General features: G+C 41.6%; 1 protein-coding gene across 3 annotated transcripts in view; it reads right to left on the reverse strand.

Annotated features, from left to right (window-relative positions):
- SCYL3 (SCY1 like pseudokinase 3) overlaps positions 1 to 19,780 on the reverse strand; it is a 387,880-nt gene that overhangs the window by 220,422 nt on the left and 147,678 nt on the right. The gene's annotated exons all lie outside the window — the stretch shown is intronic.

The raw sequence follows: 19,780 nt of genomic DNA on the forward strand, positions 1-19,780 counted from the left end.
AAATTCCCCAGTTTGGAGAACAGTAATTTTTTCATAAAAAGAAAAAGATCTCCACATGAATTTGCTTAGGGCAACAAAAATGATCTCCCAGTCAACCATCAGTCCTGTTACAGATGGACAACAAAACGGCAGTGTCATCTATAAACAAGATAGGAGGAACAAAGTCAAAAAACCTCTGCCTAGAAGCCCTAGAGATTTGAAAAGGGCTCTAGATCACTATTTAGACATACACTCAGCTAAAGAATTATTAGGAACACCATACTAATACGGTGTTGGACCCCCTTTTGCCTTCAGAACTGCCTTAATTCTACGTGGCATTGATTCAACAAGGTGCTGATAGCATTCTTTAGAAATGTTGGCCCATATTGATAGGATAGCATCTTGCAGTTGATGGAGATTTGAGGGATGCACATCCAGGGCACGAAGCTCCCGTTCCACCACATCCCAAAGATGCTCTATTGGGTTGAGATCTGGTGACTGCGGGGGCCATTTTAGTACAGTGAACTCATTGTCATGTTCAAGAAACAAATTTGAAATGATTCGAGCTTTGTGACATGGTGCATTATCCTGCTGGAAGTAGCCATCAGAGGATGGGTACATGGTGGTCATGAAGGGATGGACATGGTCAGACAATGCTCAGGTAGTTCGTGGCATTTAAACGATGCCCAATTGGCACTAAGGGGCCTAAAGTGTGCCCAGAAAACATCCCCCACACCATTACACCACCACCACCAGCCTGCACAGTGGTAACAAGGCATGATGGATACATGTTCTCATTCTGTTTACGCCAAATTCGGACTCTACTATTTGAATGTCTCAACAGAAATCGAGACTCATCAGACCAGGCAACATTTTTCCAGTCTTCAACAGTCCAATTTTGGTGAGCTCGTGCAAATTGTAGCCTCTTTTTCCTATTTGGAGATGAGTGGTACCTGGTGGGGTCTTCTGCTGTTGTAGCCCATCCGCCTCAAGGTTGTGCGTGTTGTGGCTTCACAAATGCTTTGCTGCATACCTCGGTTGTAACGAGTAGTTATTTCAGTCAACGTTGCTCTTCTATCAGCTTGAATCAGTCGGCCCATTCTCCTCTGACCTCTAGCATCCAGAAGGCATTTTTGCCCACAGGTCTGCCGCATACTGGATGTTTTTCCCTTTTCACACCATTCTTTGTAAACCCTAGAAATGGTTGTGCGTGAAAATCCCAGTAACTGAGCAGATTGTGAAATACTCAGACCGGCCCGTCTGGCACCAACAACCATGCCACGCTCAAAATTGCTTAAATCACCTTTCTTTCCCATTCTGACATTCAGTTTGGAGTTCAGGAGATTGTCTTGACCAGGACCACCCCCCTAAATGCATTGAAGCAACTGCCATGTGATTGGTTGACTAGATAATTGCATTAATGAGAAATAGAACAGGTGTTCCTAATAATTCTTTAGGTGAGTGTATGTTCCTGGACACTGCAACAAGGTGGTCTTTTCCCAGTCAAGACAAACATCTCTATCAACTGTGGCATCACCTATTCACGCTAATAAACCAAACTTTTGTTATGAGGGAGATAATGATGATTACACTTACCGGTAATCAGATTTTCCAGACCCCACAACAGCACCATAGAGAGATGGCTCCGCCTCCATGGACAGGAAACCTGCAGTACAAAAAAGGTGGAGCCACTCTCCCACCTCAGTGGGTTTACAGAGCATGAGAGGGACTCCCCTTTAGTTTAGTCAATATCCACATACCATAACTTTTTTTTTTTTTAATACACCTTGTGATACACACAGAACTATCACCATAGGGAGGGAATAAGTACGGGTGCTGTCGTGGGGTCTGGAAAATCCGATTACTGGTAAGTATAATAATTTTTCCCCTCCCCCACGACAGCACCATAGAGAGATTACATAGCATTATCTACTTATTGGTGGGAAGCAGCTTCCAAGACCCTTCTCCCAAAAAGAAGATCAGAGACAGATTCCAGTTGTAATCTATAGTGTCTATAGGTTAAGGGAGATGACCAAGTGGCCGCCCTACAAATCTGCTCAATTGACACACTGGCCAACTCTGCCCAAGAAGTAGAAACCGCACGGGTGGAATGAGCTTTGAGAGACAGAGGAGGAGAATTCCCAGACAGAGAATATGCCATAGAGCTAATCTCTCTGATCCATCTTGCAATAGAACTTTTGGAGGCCGTATTATCTTTATTAGCCCCTGCAAAAAGAACAAATAGAGATAATGACTTCCTCCAGTCCTTGGTCACTTTCAGGTACTAGATAAGACATCTCCTTACATCCAAGGAGTGCAATTCCCCTTCTCTATCCTTTGGTTCTGTAAAAAAGAGTGGAAGAACTATCTCTTGTAGCCTATTAGTCCTAGACGGAACTTTAGGTGTGAATTTTAAGTATGCAATAGAGGAACTGGGCACTCTCAAGATATTGGAACCATACAGGAATTTATTTCTCTTTAAGACAATTGGTAAAACAACAGAAAGGGGGGTTGTGGCCCACCTGTTAAAACTCTATACACTATTCAACAATACATAACACAAACTATAACTATCTGTTTGGCAGATTGATGCGAGGTTTCGGCACTATCTTTTAGTCTCCAGTCTTTAGAAGTTCGGAGTCCTGTATAGGCTAGACGCGTTTCGGGGCATTTGATCTCCCCTACCTCAGTAGCTACCAGATTGATGCGAGGCTTCGGCACTATCTGCCTAACACCACGAAAAGGGAAAATGAAAAGAAAACCTTGACAGTCTACAGCTAAGACCGGACTGCACGTGTCAAACATTTGCCAACGTGGGAAGTGAACATCTTGACCGCTCGATAATATCTGGTTGCAATATATGAAGAAAGAACCAGCAGAGCGACTCTGTGCAGAGATGTGGTGAGGAAAGTTTTACGGTAAGACTATCTTCGAACCATTGTCGAATATTTACCGATAGGATACTCAATAAGACTGTATTGCTATTAGTCCAGTGGGACGCCACTGGTTTGAATATATAGTTGGACGCCGCTACATCTGGTCGATGTGGGACTATTAACCAACGGTGCCTTTAAACAGTTTTAAATTGGAGTTGCAGGACATTATGAATATTGTCGGCATTATTTTATTCTGGGAGTAATTCAAGACAGTGAAATAGACGAACAATCAGAGCTATTGCATTCCCAGCGAATATCCACTGCATTATATTTTTAATCGATTGTTCGTGGGAATATTTATACCGATTATTTATGCAAATTTTATGTGAATTATTTATTGATCCAGCAATTTACAACTGCCTTTTAACTTGATGTATATGCCATGTGAGTTTTAGTATTAGCGCATTGTCTAATTTTAGAGTGCTATTGATTATAGTTTGTGTTATGTATTGTTGAATAGTGTATAGAGTTTTAACAGGTGGGCCACAACCCCCCTTTCTGTTGTTTTACCAATTGTCTTAAAGAGAAACACATTTCTGTATGGTTCCAATATCTTGAGTGCGCCCAGTTCCTCTATTGCATTTTTCAGTTTATTTTGAGTGCACAGGGTGAGTCCACTTTACTGAGTGCACCTCTGTTTTGGTCAGTGAGGGATCCTGTGCGCCACATCTATACTATTTATGAACTTTAAGTATGGCCTCAAAACCACTCTATAATCACAAATTATCATAAAAAGGAGGATTAATAGAGATGGCCTGAATTTCACTAATTCTCCTAGCCGATGTTAACGCTATCAAAAGGACTAATTTCTGGGTGAGTAACTTAATAGAGCATGATTCCAAAGGCTCAAACGGATGTTTAGTCAAACAATGTAACACTAAATTTAAATCCCAAGGAGGGACTCTAGGCCCCTTAACTGGAATGATCCTATATACCGCCTTAAAGACTCTGAGAACCCAAGAATCTAAGGCAAAATGTTTTCCTCCTAACGCTGAAAGGGCAGACATCTGTACTTTAAGCGTACTCTTAGCTAATCCCATGGATAGACCTTTCTGTAGGAATTCCAGCACCTAATATACCGAAAAAATCTGCTGAATTGAGTCCAAGGGCAGACCCAAGAATAACTGACTCGTCCTGGGTTTGATTCTGGATTTTTGGATATTTATAATCCATCCTAATCTTTCCAGAATACATACTACTTGCTCTACCCTCTGCCGGCACCTCTCCTGCGAGTCTGCTATTATCAAAAAATCGTCGAGGTAAGGCAGAAAAAATATGTTTTCTTTCCGGATAAAGGATGCAACCTCCACTATTACTTTTGTAAATATTCTTGGTGCCATCGAGAGGCCAAATGGCATGGCCTGAAACGGATTGAGATTTTTTCCCATTATTACTGCTACCCTGAGGAATTTCTGATAGAATGGATGGATGGGAATGTGATGATACGCATCCTTCAGGTCTATAACAGCCATAAAATATCCTGGAAACACCAGGTGGATCGCTGATCTGATAGTTTCCATTTTGAATCTTCTTACCAACAAAAACTTGTTTAAAGGGGTTGTCCGAGTTATTTTTTTGTTCTTTCTATGTTCCTAACTAGGCAAATGGTAACAGCTTTCCAATTACCTCACTTTATCTGCAGTGCCTGGTTTCTCAGATTTCACTGAGGGTCACATGACCTGTGATGTCAGCTTCTCTCCCTGCTCTGATAAAGTTTGTTTACAAGCCTGTAAACAAGATGTCACTGTGCTGGCCACGCCTTCCTTCACTGGCTGTCTGCTCTCTCCTAGGATTTTTAACCCCTTCAGCTGCACAGACTGGGTAGCTGCAGCAGTGACAATTCTGGGCACAGGAGCTGACAGACTAGAGAGAGCATTGCACAAGAAGGTAGGGGGAAGATCCTGTGTGTATTAGCATTGTCATTATACAGGTGGGACTTGTAGCTTTACACTTACAAGTTGCTGTTGATTCTCCCAGCACTCAGGGCAGCTCTTGTATCCACTCCCTTATCTGTGTCATTGTACAGCTGGGACTTGTAGTCCTACACATACAACATGCTGCTGATTCTCCCAGCAGGCAGACATGTCACTCAGGGCAGATCTTGTAGCCACTCCCTTAGCAGTGCAGGGGGAGGGGCAGAGATTGTTTTTATTGCATGTAAACAAAGAGCCAGAAAAGAACCAGGGAATTGAGGAAATATATATATATTTTTGCATAAAACTTACTAAGCTTAGTTATATATTGCTGCCCATCAGATTTTCAGTGCTATATATTTTTTTTTTTTTAGAACTCTGACAACCCCTTTAATTGTTTCAAATTTATGATTGTGCGAAAAGATCCATATGGTTTTTTCACCAAAAACAGTGTTAAAATCCTTTTGTCTGTTCTTCTTCTGAGACCGGGATTAAAACGTTCTTGTCCAACAACTTTATAACTTCTGTTTTTTTTTATTGAAGATGCTCTTGTAGTTAAACTTTTCTGGAGGTTTTCTTTTGAACTCTAGTCTCAGACCCTCTGCTAGTAACCTTTTTAGCCAACCTCCTGCTACATCTTCCCAAGCAGGAAGAAAGTATTTTAACCTTCCTCCCACTTGATGCATGGTGTCATTGCTTGGACTGCTTACCTGCTTGAGAGGCAGCACTCCTGAACATGAAGCCTTTGTTACCTGTGGGTTTAGATCTGATGTTCTGATCCCTCTCACAGACTGCCTTTTTCCCCGAAATCTGTTAGATGCCCGAAAGGGTCATTTTTTACTTTTAAACTGAGAAAAGGTGGAATCTTTTCTTCCTATCCGCAGCCTTCTCTAGAAGAGAGTCTAATTCAGGCCCAGCATGGAGGGCAGAGTGCTGGATGTAGTGTGCGATCACATTTGCATTTTCCGTTTGTATATGTATTTCGCCATAGCGATCTGCACCTACAGGCAGGTTGTGCTGACCCAACCCCTTATTCTTTTCTTTGTAGTATATATTGGAGGCGTGGCGATCTCCTTGGAGTCATTGCACACCTGACCAGTTAATCTGTCCTTAAGGCTGGTTTTAAAGTCAGTATAAAACTGAGTCTGCTTGTATAGAACCTACCATTAGCCATTTGGCTCCAGGAGAAGTATATGGTGGGTTCAGCATGCATGTTGGTACTTGCATCCCTGGATCCGATGAAAGCTGTAATGGCACCGGACGGGGTTACAAGCAAAGTGTACTTGGCTTGCATGCTGACCTGCATTCCCTGGATTTTGTGTGGCTGTCATGGCCCATGAACAGGTAGGAACAAGAGTTAGGGACCACTCATGAGACAGCCTTGACGCGGTGAGTGGCTTACTATGCTTTGGCCAAAATATAAACCAATGTCTCATCCAGCATGGAGGGCAGAGTGCTGGATGTAGTGTGCGATCACATTTGCATTTTCCAAAAAGAAATTGACCTTGACAGGGAATACTACAAAGCCTCTGTTTTGAGGATACATCTCCCCCTCTCCAGTTCTTTAGCTATAGAGCACGGTGAGCAGAATTGGAGATAGAAGATGCCCTAGCCGCCAATCTTACCGCCTCTACTGAAGCGTCTGCTATAAAATCAATAGCTTTCTGAAAGGTTGGCAAGGATGATAAAATCTGTTCTCTTGGACATTTATCTCTAATTTGACCCTCTAGCCTATCCAACCAAATTGTCATGGATCTAGCAGTTATCGTAGTTGCTATATTAGGCCTGAAAGATGAAGCTGCCGCTTCCCACGTATTTTTTAGGCATGCATCTATCTTCTTATCCAGGGGATCTTTCAAGAACCCCATATCTTCAAAGGGCAAGGATGATCTTCTAGAGATTTTTGATATAGTCGAGGCTTCCTCTTCAAACGGATACTTTCTTTTAAATTTTTTTGTGTGAAAGTAGCCTAAATTAATCATTTCACAGTTTCATGGCATTCTACTAGAACACCTTTGCTGGCACATCATCCACAAATGGAAGCAAGTCTTTCAGTTCAGTCTTAAACCTGCTCATTCTCAACCTAACAAATAACGAAATCTACCTTAGGTTGCTCAAAAGGATCATAGCGTCTAGTCTTATTCAGTCTAAAAAGGGAGGGGGGACAGTTAGTGACATATTTGAGCAACATGACAACCAATGACAGTCCCTTAAGACACTCATTAAAGAGGACCCTTCACCACAAAATGCAATGCAATTTGAAAGCGCCATGTTATAGAGAAGGAGAAGCTGAGCAGACCGATACATATTTTTGTGGGAAAAGATTCAGTAAAACCTGTAATTTATACATTTATGAGAAAAGGTACCCGGCGGTGCCCAAGCGTGAAGTGTTGGTCTGTTTGTATGTTTAATCTGATTAGTTCCAATAGTGCCCAGGAGGATGATCAATGCTTTTTTTTTTTTATTGGAAAATCGCTAGTAACCGTATATACCTCAGCATTTACACACTGTTTATTTTATTAACGGTCCCCAGTGACCTCTACAGTGGCCCACCTCCTCAACTGTGACCTTCACAGAACCCCACCCCCTTAAAAGTGACCTCCACAGCACCCTGCCCCTTAACAGTGACCTCCACAGTATGTCAAGACTGAAGGATCTGTGTATGTCCATTAAGATATGAATGAAGGACCTGGGAGCTTCTATTGGAGAATATCTCAAGAACGGTACATCCTAAAGAGCCAAGACCTTTACGTAAACTTATGGGAAAAACTGAGCCATCGACCGGCTCTTTTTGGTGGCCCCATAGAAATGGAGGGCAGCTGCGCATGCGCAGTGCACCCTCCACCACCTTTCCCCGTTTAGATCTCGGTGTAGGTGTGGGTCCCAGAGATGGCACCTGCACTTATCAGTCTGAGATGGGAAAACCCCTTTAACCAACAGCCTTACTGATATAGATTTAGTCACATTCCTGTGAACCTCATCTACATCTAGAGGAAAGAAGGTTTCTGCACAAACACAGAAGAGCATTGCTAAGGTCTGTAAAGCGTTGCGGAATATAGTAGCGCTATATAAGTACATAAAATAAATAAATACATTCCGATTGCTTGATTGGAGTCAGGAAGGAATTTCACTTCTCCGTAACAGAATTTTTTTTTTGCCTTCCTCTGGATCAACTTGCAGAATAACAAGCTGAACTGGAAGGCCAGATGTCTTTTTTCAGCCTTACTATGTTATTATGTGTTTGGTAAAACCACTGGAGGAATACTTAAATCAGGGCCTTATAGATAGGGCATCTCAAGTCCATTCATAACTTCTAGACCTCATTATTGGAGGGCTACAGAAACAACTATTAGAGGTTGGATCCATGAAAAATAGACACTAACATTTTCAAAGCCCACTCTAGAAGAGCTTCTGCAGCGAGTGGAGTTCCTTTGGATACAATTATGAAGGCAGCTAGATGGTCTTCAGAGAGAACCTTCATAAGGCTACTTTCACACTCGCGTTTGGTGCGGATCTGTCTTGTATCTGCACAGACTGATCCGCACAGATAATGCAAACGCTTGTATCCGTTCATAACGGATCCGTTTGAATTATTCATTAAAAAAAAGTCTAAGTCAAACGGATCCCGCTTGACTTACATTGAAAGTCAATGGGGACGGATCCATTTTCAATTGCACCATATTGTGAAAAATGCTGTACTACTGTTTTTTCTTTTCTTCCTACTTGCTATGATCTCAGGTTGACAGGGAGATGGGATAAGCCATTACTCCTTCACAAAAAAAATTTGAGGGAAGATTCTCTACTTGCGAGACTTCACTTGCAATATCTTGCTTAAAGGGGTTCTGCACTTTCATTTAAAGAGGACCTTTCACCTGAAGACAGTATCTAAACTGACTATACAGACGTGTAGAGTGGCGCCCAGGGATCCCCCTGCACTTACTGTTATCCCCGGGCGCCGCTCGGATTATAGCCTCCGGTATGTTCGTAGTTGGGCTCCACCCAGGGGAGCCTGCCGGCGTCTCTTTCTCCTATGCTGTAGCGCTGGCCAATCGCAGCGCTCAGCTCATAGCCAGGCTGTCAGTTTAGATACTTTCTTCTGGTGAAAGCTCCTCTTTAACTATCCACTGGATAGATCATCAGCTTCTGATCGGCAGGGTCCGACACCCGGGACCCCCGCCGATCAGCTGTTTGAGAAGGCAGCGGCACTCCAGCAGCGCCGCGGCCTTCTTATTGTTTACCGCCGGGCCACTGACTTCACGACTAGTATCAACTAGCATGGGCGCGGCTAAGCTCCATTCAAGTGAACAGAGCTTAGCCGCGCCCACACTAGTTGATACTAGTCGTGACGTCAGTGGGCCGGCGGCCCGGCGGTAAACAGTGAGAAGGCCGCGCCGCTGCCTTCTCAAACAGCTGATCGGCGGGGGTCCCGGGTGTCAGATCCCCGCCGATCAGAAGCTGATGATCTATCCAGAGGATAGATCATCAATTAAATGAAAGTGCAGAACCCCTTTAAGCATGCAAATGTTCACAAGATCTAGCTCCAGGTGGCTATCGCTTCCCTAGAACAAAAACCGTTTGCAGATCATAGATTCTGCAAACTGTTGCTGGAAAGAGAACCAATCACAACTGCAGGCAGCATATCATGTGGGAAAAGATACAGTATCATTTGTATTTAATTTATTTCCTGTTCATTATGGGTTTTGTCAAGGAGGCAGTACGATCAGTGACTGACAGCCATTTGTGTATGCACAGTCTTCCTAAGCACAGGATGGCTATCAATCACTGAATAGTACTGCAAAATGAACATAGAAAGAAAATGTATAACATTACAAGTTTTATTGAATCTTTTCCCATAAATCTGCTCATCCCATATCAATCTGCTAATCTCCTCCTGATTTATGCTTTTCTTTCTCCCTTTCAGTACAAATACGGTGATACTAAAGGTTTTTTTCGTGTTTTCATTTTTCTTCCCTATCTTCCTTGAGCTATAATTTTTTTTATATTTCTGTTCACATAGATGTATGAGGGCTTATATTTTGCAGTAAAAGTTGTACTTTCTAATTCCACCATGTCATATGGCATATAATGTAGTGGGAAGTGAGGGGGGAAATACAAGGGAGGTGGAAATTTAAAAAAAAAGAAAAAAAAGAAGAAAAAAAAAACGCAACTCCTCCACAGTTTCACAGGTTTTGTTCCCACAGCATTCCCTTTGCGACAAAATGGATATGTGCCCTTCATTCTCTGGGTCAGTACGATTACAATGATACTATATAAGTATAGTTTTTTAATGTTAATAGGATGCCGGTAAGAAGCACTTACGGGTTTTTGACCCTTTAGATGCCGTGATCTTACTTGAGGGTATCCTAAGCAAAATCTGTAACAAGCAACTAAGCCCTCTAGAAGCCCATTTCTACAACTTACCCAGCGTATGTAATTCAGGGCCAGATAGGCATCTGTTCTAAATATCTAACCACCCATATGTCCTGTGTTTTCCACCACACTTTATGTATGGCATACAGAGTGAAATATATACTAGCAGGCTTATGAAAAGCTTCTAGAGCAGATAGAAGATTGCCACCTTTCACTAAATAATGAACAATTTTACCAGCCTTGAACTGTATATCAGCCGAACTGCAACCTCAAATGCTGTAGATGTGCATCTATATTATATAACCACAGGTTGGTGAGAGCTAGAACCTCATCCTCCTTAGCCCACTGCAGAGTATCCAATTTAATTCTAAGGATTTTATATTTCCATATACAGTCTATACAGCTATATACTATAGCATTGACCTTGTGAAAGTACAAAGGGGAATCAAAACTGGCACATTATGGGGGAGATATGAAATTGAGACATTATAATCCCTTTAATTAAATTAATCTGGCCAATACACACCAACATATACAGAGTGTTAGAATTTAGTGAGTAACCATTGCAAATTAACCCCTTAAGGACACGGCCATATTTCACCTTAAGGATTTTTGCAAATCTGACCAGTGTCACTTTATGTGTGAATAACTTTAAAACGCTTTTACTTATCCAGGCCATTCTGAGATAGTTTTTTCGTCACATATTGTACTTCATGACACTGGTAAAATGGAGGCAAAGAAATTCATTTTTATTTATAAAAAAAAATACCAAATTTACCAAAAATTTGGAAAAATTTCTATTTCTCTACTTTTATAATAAATCGTAACACCTCCAAAAATAGTTATTTTACATTCTACTTCATGTTTGGATCATTTTGGGAATGACATTTTATTTTTTCGGGACGTTACAAGGTTTAGAAGTTTAGAAGCAAATCTTGAAATTTTTCAGAAAATTTCTAAAACCCACTTTTTCAGGACCAGTTCAGGTCTGAAGACACTTTGTGAGGCTTACATAATATAAACCACCCATAAATGACCCCATTTTACAAACTACACCCCTCATGGTATTCAAAACTGATTTAACAAACTTAACCCTTTAGGTGTTCCACAAGAATTAATGGAATATAGAGATATAATTTCACTTTTTTGGCAGATTTTCCATTTGAATCCATTTTTTCCAGTAACAAAGCAAGGGTTAACAGCCAAGCAAAACTCAATATTTATGGCCCCGATTCTGTAGTTTACATATGTAGTCGTAAACTGCTGTACGGGCACACAGCAGGGCGCAGAAGGAAAGGAATGCCATACGGTTTTTAGAAGGCAGATTTTGCTGCACAGTTTTTTTGACACCATGTCCCATTTGAAGCCCCCCTGATGCACCCCTAGAGTAGAAACTCCAAAAAAGTGACCCCATTTTGAAAACTACGGGATAGGGTGGCAGTTTTGTTGGTACTATTTTAGGGTACATATGATTTTTAGTTGCTCTATATTACACTTTTTGTGAGGCAAGGTAACAAGAAATAGCCGTTTTGGCACCGTTTTTATTTGTTATTTACAACATTCATCTGACAGGTTAGATCATGTGGTATTTTATAGAGCAAGTTGTCACGGACGCGACAATACCAAATCTGACTACTTTTTGGGTTGTTTCAGTATTACAGGACAAAGCATAAAAAATTCTTTAGTGTCTCCACATTCTGAAAGCCATATTTTATTTATTTTTTGGGCGACTGTCTTGTGTAGGGGCTCATTTTTTTCGGGATGAGATGACATTTTGATTGGCACTATTTTGGGGTGCGTATGACTTTTTGATCGCTTGCTATTACTTTTTGTGATGTAAGGTGACAAAAAATGCCTTTTTTTGCAGTTTTCTTTTTTTTTACGGTATTGACCTGAGTGAATAGGTCATGTGATATTTTTATAGAGCAGGTTATTACGGACGCAGCGATACCTAATAGGTTACTTTTTTTTATTTATGTAAGTTTTACACAATGATTTAATTTTTTAAACAAAAGAAAATCATGTTTTAGGGTCTCCATAGTCTGAGAGCCATAGTTTTTATAGTGATTATCTTGGGTAGGGTATGGTTTTTGTGGGATGAGATGACAGTTCGATTGGCACTATTTTGGTGTGCGTATGACTTTTTGATCGCTTGCTATTACACTTTTTGTCTTGTAAGATGTGTTCACCTGAGGGGTTAGGTCATGTGATATTTTTATAGAGCAGGTTCACGGACGCGGTGATACCCAATATGTATACTTTTTAAATTTACACAATACCAGCATTTTTGAAACAAACAAAAAAAATGATGTTTTAGTGTCTCCATATTCGGAGCCATAGTTTTTTTATTTTTTGGGCGATTGGCTTAGGTAGGGGCTAATTTTTTGTGGGATGAGGCGACAGATTGGTACTATTTTGGGAGGCATATGCCATTGCGATCACTTGGTGTTGCACTTTTTGTGATGTAAGGTGACAAAAATGCCTTTTTTTTTACACTGTTTTTATTTTATTTTTTTATGGTATTTATCGGACAGGGTGGATCATGTGATATATTTTGCGGCAATAGCTAATATGTGTGTTTTTTTTGTTTTGTTTCTTATTATAAAATAAGGGGAAAGGGGCTTTTTTTTTTTTTTTTTTTTTACTTTATAAATTTTATTCCTTTATTAATTTTATTAAAAACACTTTTTTTCTTTACTTTATTTCTGATGTTCACTTTTGGGGTCTGATTCCCTCTGCAATGCATTAACAATACATTTGTATTGTAATGCATTGCCTGTTCGTGTACTACAGAGAGTCGTACTGGATCTCCTCGGCTCCCGTAGAAGGCAGTTCCCGATGCCGTGCAAGGCATCGGGCTGCCTTCTGAGACATAGAGTCCCCGCCACAGCAGCGCGGGGACTCGATGCGCTCCCTCAAACACAAACCTCTTCTATGCCGCGGTAGCGGCATAGAACGGGTTAATCCGCAGCGATTGCCGATACAAAGGGGTCACAGGACCCCCCCTCGGCATTGACCCAGGGTGCCTGCTGATTGATTCAGACATAGGCCAAGCTTGAGGCCAAGCTTAAAAAAATAAAAAAAAGTCACTTGCATACAGCACTACCTTCTAACACAGGCCCCTCTACCGAATCCCTAAGTGGTGCTGCAAAGGGTTCAATATCTACTGTAAATAGCAGCGGTGACAGCGGGCATCCCTGATGGGTACCCAGATGCAGCATGAATACAAACCAACAACAGACCATTAGCTCAGATTTTTGCCTTTGGTGCACATATAATAACTGCACCTAAGAAGGAAACCTGTCACCAAAACCATTCTCAGTAGGCTGGCCCACAAATATCTCCATTCTACACTATCTAAAGCCTTGCGCATATTAGGCGATACGGCTGCAGCTTTCATGTGGACAGTGGACAGTTTCTAGGTTAATTCCTCATCTGCTGTTTGGTCTCTTTCTCTTCTGGCTTTGAGCCTACTTTTCTACTGTTCTTTGCACCCCAGTCATTCTGGTAGATCTGCTTCTAACAGGCTTCCACCAATTTTCTGCTATACCTTACTCAGCAGTCATAACCTGGGTCACTGGCAGCCAAATACAATGCAGCATGTTCTGGTAGAAGAACCAAGATGTAGCCTTAGCTACCTACAAACCAGAAGTGGTTAAGGAAGACTGGTGGCAGTTGCTATGTTTGCTAGCTGTGGTTCCAGATGGTGACTATAGTTTTTCCTTAAAATGCATAGTCTAGCCAGGTTCTTTTAGTAACAGCCACTGCCATTCTACTTACCAACTCATCTCAAGGATTTTAAGCTTATTTAAAAGAAATAATTGCTTTCCTAACCACAATCTCATGAAAGTCTGAATTATTGATTACTGATTATATTGAGAGGAGAGTATAAAAAACAAAAAAAACTGTTGCTCAAATTGTACACAAATATACAAGATACAAATGTAGGGATCACAAGCTGTAAAAGCACAACAGACAATTTTTAACAATTTATGCCTGCCAGTGTAATGACAGTGGTATGTGCACGCTGCCACACTTCTCAAAGGCATCTCTAACCTTCTTGGCCAGTGGCTCGGACCCGCCAGTCTCCCCTCTTTCTCAGAAGGCCTGACTGCCAGAGTAGCTAAGTGACAAAAAAAAACAGGGGAGACCCTGGGAGAGCGCTTATCAATAGGGTGGGAAGGACGCTGGGATAAATGGATTAAAAAATGAAAACTAAGGGGCGGTGGGGGGATTTGCATGATTATTTTGCTCTTATAATCTTCCCCCATCATCTGTTATCCACACTTTGACCGCACCTAACTCCACTCCCACAGGTGACATCACCACACTCTAGACCAGTGATAAGCAAACTGCGGCTCTCCAGATGTTGCAAAACTACAACTCCCACCATGCCCTGCTGTAGGCTGAAAGCTGTAGGCAGTCTTTGCATGCTGGGAGTTGTAGTTCTGCAACAGCTGGAGAGCCGCAGTTTGCCTATCACTGCTCTAGACCAATGACAGCACACACACCGAAGTGTATTCATTTGTGCATCTATTCGCCACGAACTGTGGCGATTTTTAATGCTACACCATTTTTAAAGTGATACCTTATATACTTTATATCTATATATATACAGTTGCAAGAAAAAGTATGTGAACCCTTTGGAATGATATGGATTTCTGCACAAATTGGTCATAAAATGTGATCTGATCTTCATCTAAGTCACAACAATTGACAATCACAGACTGCTTAAACTAATAACACACAAAGAATTAAATGTTACCATGTTTTTATTGAACACACCATGTAAACATTAACAGTGCAGGTGGAAAAAGTATGTGAACCCTTAGACTAATGACATCTCCAAGAGCTAATTGGAGTGAGGTGTCAGCCAACTGAAGTCTAATCAATGAGATGAGAGGAGATTGGAGGTGTTGGTTACAGCTGCCCTGCCCTATAAAAAACACACACCAGTTCTGGTTTTGCTTTTCACAAGAAGCATTGCCTGATGTGAATGATGCCTCGCACAAAAGAGCTCTCAAAAGACCTACGATTATAAATTGCTGACTTGCATAAAGCTGGAAAGGGTTATAAAAGTATCTCCAAAAGCCTTGCTGTTCATCAGTCCGCGGTAAGACAAATTGTCTATAAATGGAGAAAGTTCAGCACTGCTGCTACTCTCCCTAGGAGTGGCCATCCTGTAAAGATGACTGCAAGAGCACAGCGCAGACTGCTCAATGAGGTGAAGAAGAATCCTAGAGTGTCAGCTAAAGACTTACAAAAGTCTCTGGCACACGCTAACATCCCTGTTAGCGAATCTACGATACGTAAAACACTAAACAAAAATGGATTTCATGGGAGGATACCACAGAGGAAGCCACTGCTGTCCAAAAAAAACATTGCTGCACGTTTACAGTTTGCACAAGAGCACCTGGATGTTCCACAGCAGTACTGGCAAAATATTCTGTGGACAGATGAAACCAAAGTTGAGTTGTTTGGAAGAAACACACAACACTACCTCATCCCAACTGTGAAGTATGGTGGTGGGGGCATCATGGTTTGGGGCTGCTTTGCTGCGTCAGGGCCTGGACGGATTGCTAGCATCGAAGGAAAAATTAATTCCCAAGTTTATCAAGACATTTTGCGGGAGAACTTAAGGACATCTGTCCACCAGCTTAAGCTCAACAGAAGATGGGTGTTGCAACAGGACAACGACCCAAAGCATAGAAGTAAATCAACAGAATGGCTTAAACAGAAGAAAATACGCCTTCTGGAGTGGCCCAGTCAGTCCTGACCTCAACCCGATTGAGATGCTGTGGCATGACCTCAAGAAAGCGATTCACACCAGACATCCCAAGAATATTGCTGAACTGAAACAGTTCTGTAAAGAGGAATGGTCAAGAATTACTCCTGACCGTTGTGCACGTCTGATCTGCAACTACAGGAAACGTTTGGTTGAAGTTATTGCTGCCAAAGGAGGTTCAACCAGTTATTAAATCCAAGGGTTCACATACTTTTTCCACCTGCACTGTGAATGTTTACATGGTGTGTTCAATAAAAACATGGTAACATTTAATTCTTTGTGTGTTATTAGTTTAAGCAGACTGTGTCTATTGTTGTGACTTAGATGACGATCCGATTACATTTTATGACCAATTTATGCAGAAATCCATATCATTCCAAAGGGTTCACATACTTTTTCTTGCAACTGTATATATAGATATTTTTTTTTTTATTCCGTCTTTTTCTATACCCATAGATTTTAATCCATACCATTGTTTTTTATTGCCTTATATTTCCCACATTATATCTAGCAAGTATTTGTTTCCAAGGCCAAATCCTCCCCCCCACCGCCCCTTAGTTTTCATTTTCCATCTTTAAATCCATTTATCCCAGCGTCCTTCCCACCCTATTGATTGGCGCTCTCCCAGGGTCTGTTTGGATGGCGATTGGGAGTGTCCACACACCCAATTCCCCCCCCCCTTTTGTTACTTCTCTTCATTTACCTGCAGACTCTTCCGCAGGGCTGACCCTTTCCTCTGCCCCCGCATGCCTATCCTCCCCTCCATCCCCTGGCGCCTCCAGTTACTTCAGGTCCTCTGGACACTCGCTCCATTGGATCCCTGTAACCCTCAAAACACTCTCTCTCTCTCTCTGCCAGAGTAGCTGCCATCTTTTCTCACAGTCTTTGGCCTGCATTTTCCTTCTCAATGCCCATAGACTCTTGATGGGGTACTTAGGGTACCTTTCACTGTGAAAAAATTGTTCCAGTTCGCTAATTCCTGCATAGATGTGTTGTTTACATTTGTTTGCCCATTTACTGACCCATGCCTGTTTCCTGCATTTTGATCCTTAGATCTTGACTTCTGCCTCATCTCAATACTGACACTGAGCTGCCTGCCTCGACCTCAGACTCGTTCATGTACTCTGCCTGCGCTGGTCTCAGCCTGTACCTTACTATGGTTTTGCCTGATCCCTCTGTGTTCTGCACCAGTGTCTCTTGACTCCTAGTGGGTAATCAGTCGCTTGAACAGAGACTGGTTCAAGATCAAGCAGTCTGGTGGTTCTCCTGAAGCCAAGTCTAGATCCCTGTTTAGGGGTTAAAGGGTGTATACCAGGAGGGCATTTGTAAAATTCCCTTGGGAGTAGACTCAAGCCAAATGTGTTGCAGACTAGTCTCACATCACAGTTTTGCCCTACGTTTAACATACAGATTGGGAAAAAAGGATGGAAAAACGTAGTATCCAGCAAAAAACATATACATTAACATATACTTTTTTCCTTTTAACAATTAAACTCAGGTGACAAATGTCGCTGTATGACATCCATCAGAGGCAACCATTTAACATTTTTAAATATATGTTAAACGTACAACAAAAATGTGATGTAAAACCAGCCTAAGTGACACAGTGGTTCCCCACGCACTGTGTAACAACCAGCTAAATCCATCATTGTTTTGGCCACTTTCACCCCATCCTCACATCTAATCCTAGTATGGAGGATCTCTACATCAAATCAATGCCAAATGGATTTTGGTCCCTCATAGGGTTCTAATTGTATACAGTATTAAAAAAAAATTTTTAGGTGGCTTGAATAAAGATGGTTATACATTTTGGATACTGAATGTGCAATTTGTTCTTATAGTCCATCTTTTCTTTTGGGGATGTTTCAACTAAACACTATACACACTTTTGAGAAGAGCCTTGTATCAGCCAGGAAGGAAGGGATACGCTTTAATAAAGGTTGTAAGAACCAATCAAGATAATGACCCCCACTCTGCCACAACAAGGCACCCTATGGGACAAACAAGGGTCTTATGGATTGGGTGATCATGAAACGCTATCGCAAAATGAGGCTTTTGTGATCTTTAGGACAGAACCATTGAATGTATTTCTACTGTAATATATACAGTCGTGGCCAAAAGTTTTGAGAATTACATAAATATTGGAAATTGGAAAAGTTGCTGCTTAAGTTTTTATAATAGCAATTTGCATATACTCCAGAATGTTATGAAGAGTGATCAGATGAATTGCATAGTCCTTCTTTGCCATGAAAATTAACTTAATCCCAAAAAAAACCTTTCCACTGCATTTCATTGCTGTCATTAAAGGACCTGCTGAGATCATTTCAGTAATCGTCTTGTTAACTTAGGTGAGAATGTTGACGAGCACAAGGCTGAAGATCATTATGTCAGGCTGATTGGGTTAAAATGGCAGACTTGACATGTTAAAAGGAGGGTGATGCTTGAAATCATTGTTCTTCCATTGTTAACCATGGTGACCAGCAAAGAAACCCGTGCAGCAATCATTGCGTTGCATAAAAATGGCTTCACAGGCAAGGATATTGTGGCTACTAAGATTGCACCTCAATCAACAATTTATAGGATCATCAAGAACTTCAAGGAAAGAGGTTCAATTCTTGTTAAGGCTTCAGGGCGTCCAAGAAAGTCCAGCAAGCGCCAGGATAGTCTCCTAAAGAGGATTCAGCTGCGGGATCGGAGTGCCACCAGTGCAGAGCTTGCTCAGGAATGGCAGCAGGCAGGTGTGAGCGCATCTGCACGCACAGTGAGGGGAAGACTTTTGAAAGATGGCCTGGTGTCAAGAAGGGCAGCAAAGAAGCCACTTCTCTCCAAAAAAAAACATCAGGGACAGATTGATCTTCTGCAGAAAATATGGTGAATGGACTGCTGAGGACTGGGGAAAAGTCATATTCTCCGATGAAGCCTCTTTCCGATTGTTTGGGGCATCAGGAAAAAGGCTTGTCCAGAGAAGAAAAGGTGAGCGCTACCATCAGTCCTGTGTCATGCCAACAGTAAAGCATCCTGAGACCATTCATGTGTGGGTTTGCTTCTTATCCAAGGGAGTGGGGGCTCACTCACAATTTTGACCAAAAACACAGCCATGAATAAAGAATGGTACCAAAACACCCTCCAACAGCAACTTCTTCCAACAATCCAACAACAGTTTGGTAAAGAACAATGCATTTTCCAGCACGATGGAGCACCATAAGGCAAAAGTGATAACTAAGTGGCTCGGGGACCAAAACGTTGAAATTTTGGGTCCATGGCCTGGAAACTCCCCAGATCTTAATCCCATTGAGAACTTGTGGTCAATCCTCAAGAGGCGGGTGGACAAACAAAAACCCACTAATTCTGACAAACTCCAAGAAGTGATTATGAAAGAATGGGTTGCTATCAGTCAGGAATTGGCCCAGAAGTTGATTGAGAGCATGCACAGTCGAATTGCAGAGGTCCTGAAAAAGAAGGGCCAACACTGCAAATACTGACTCTTTGCATAAATGTCATGTAATGGTCGATAAAAGCCTTTGAATTTATGAAGTGCGTGTAATTATATTTCACTACATCACAGAAACAACTGAAACAAAGATCTAAAAGCAGTTTAGCAGCAAACTTTGTGAAAACTAATATTTGTGTCATTCTCAAAACTTTTGGCCACGACTGTAATATAACCATGTATTGGAGCAGTGAAAAATCTGGTGGTAGCCTCAACTACTCAATCAATATTTTTTCACAATAAGATTTTCCCTCTCGTGGTAGCCTCGGACAGTTTAAATCAGTGCTTTTTCATAAAAGGAAATAAA

The sequence above is a fragment of the Bufo bufo genome, chromosome 9 (assembly GCF_905171765.1).
Source record: "Bufo bufo chromosome 9, aBufBuf1.1, whole genome shotgun sequence".
Lineage (NCBI taxonomy): Eukaryota > Metazoa > Chordata > Amphibia > Anura > Bufonidae > Bufo > Bufo bufo.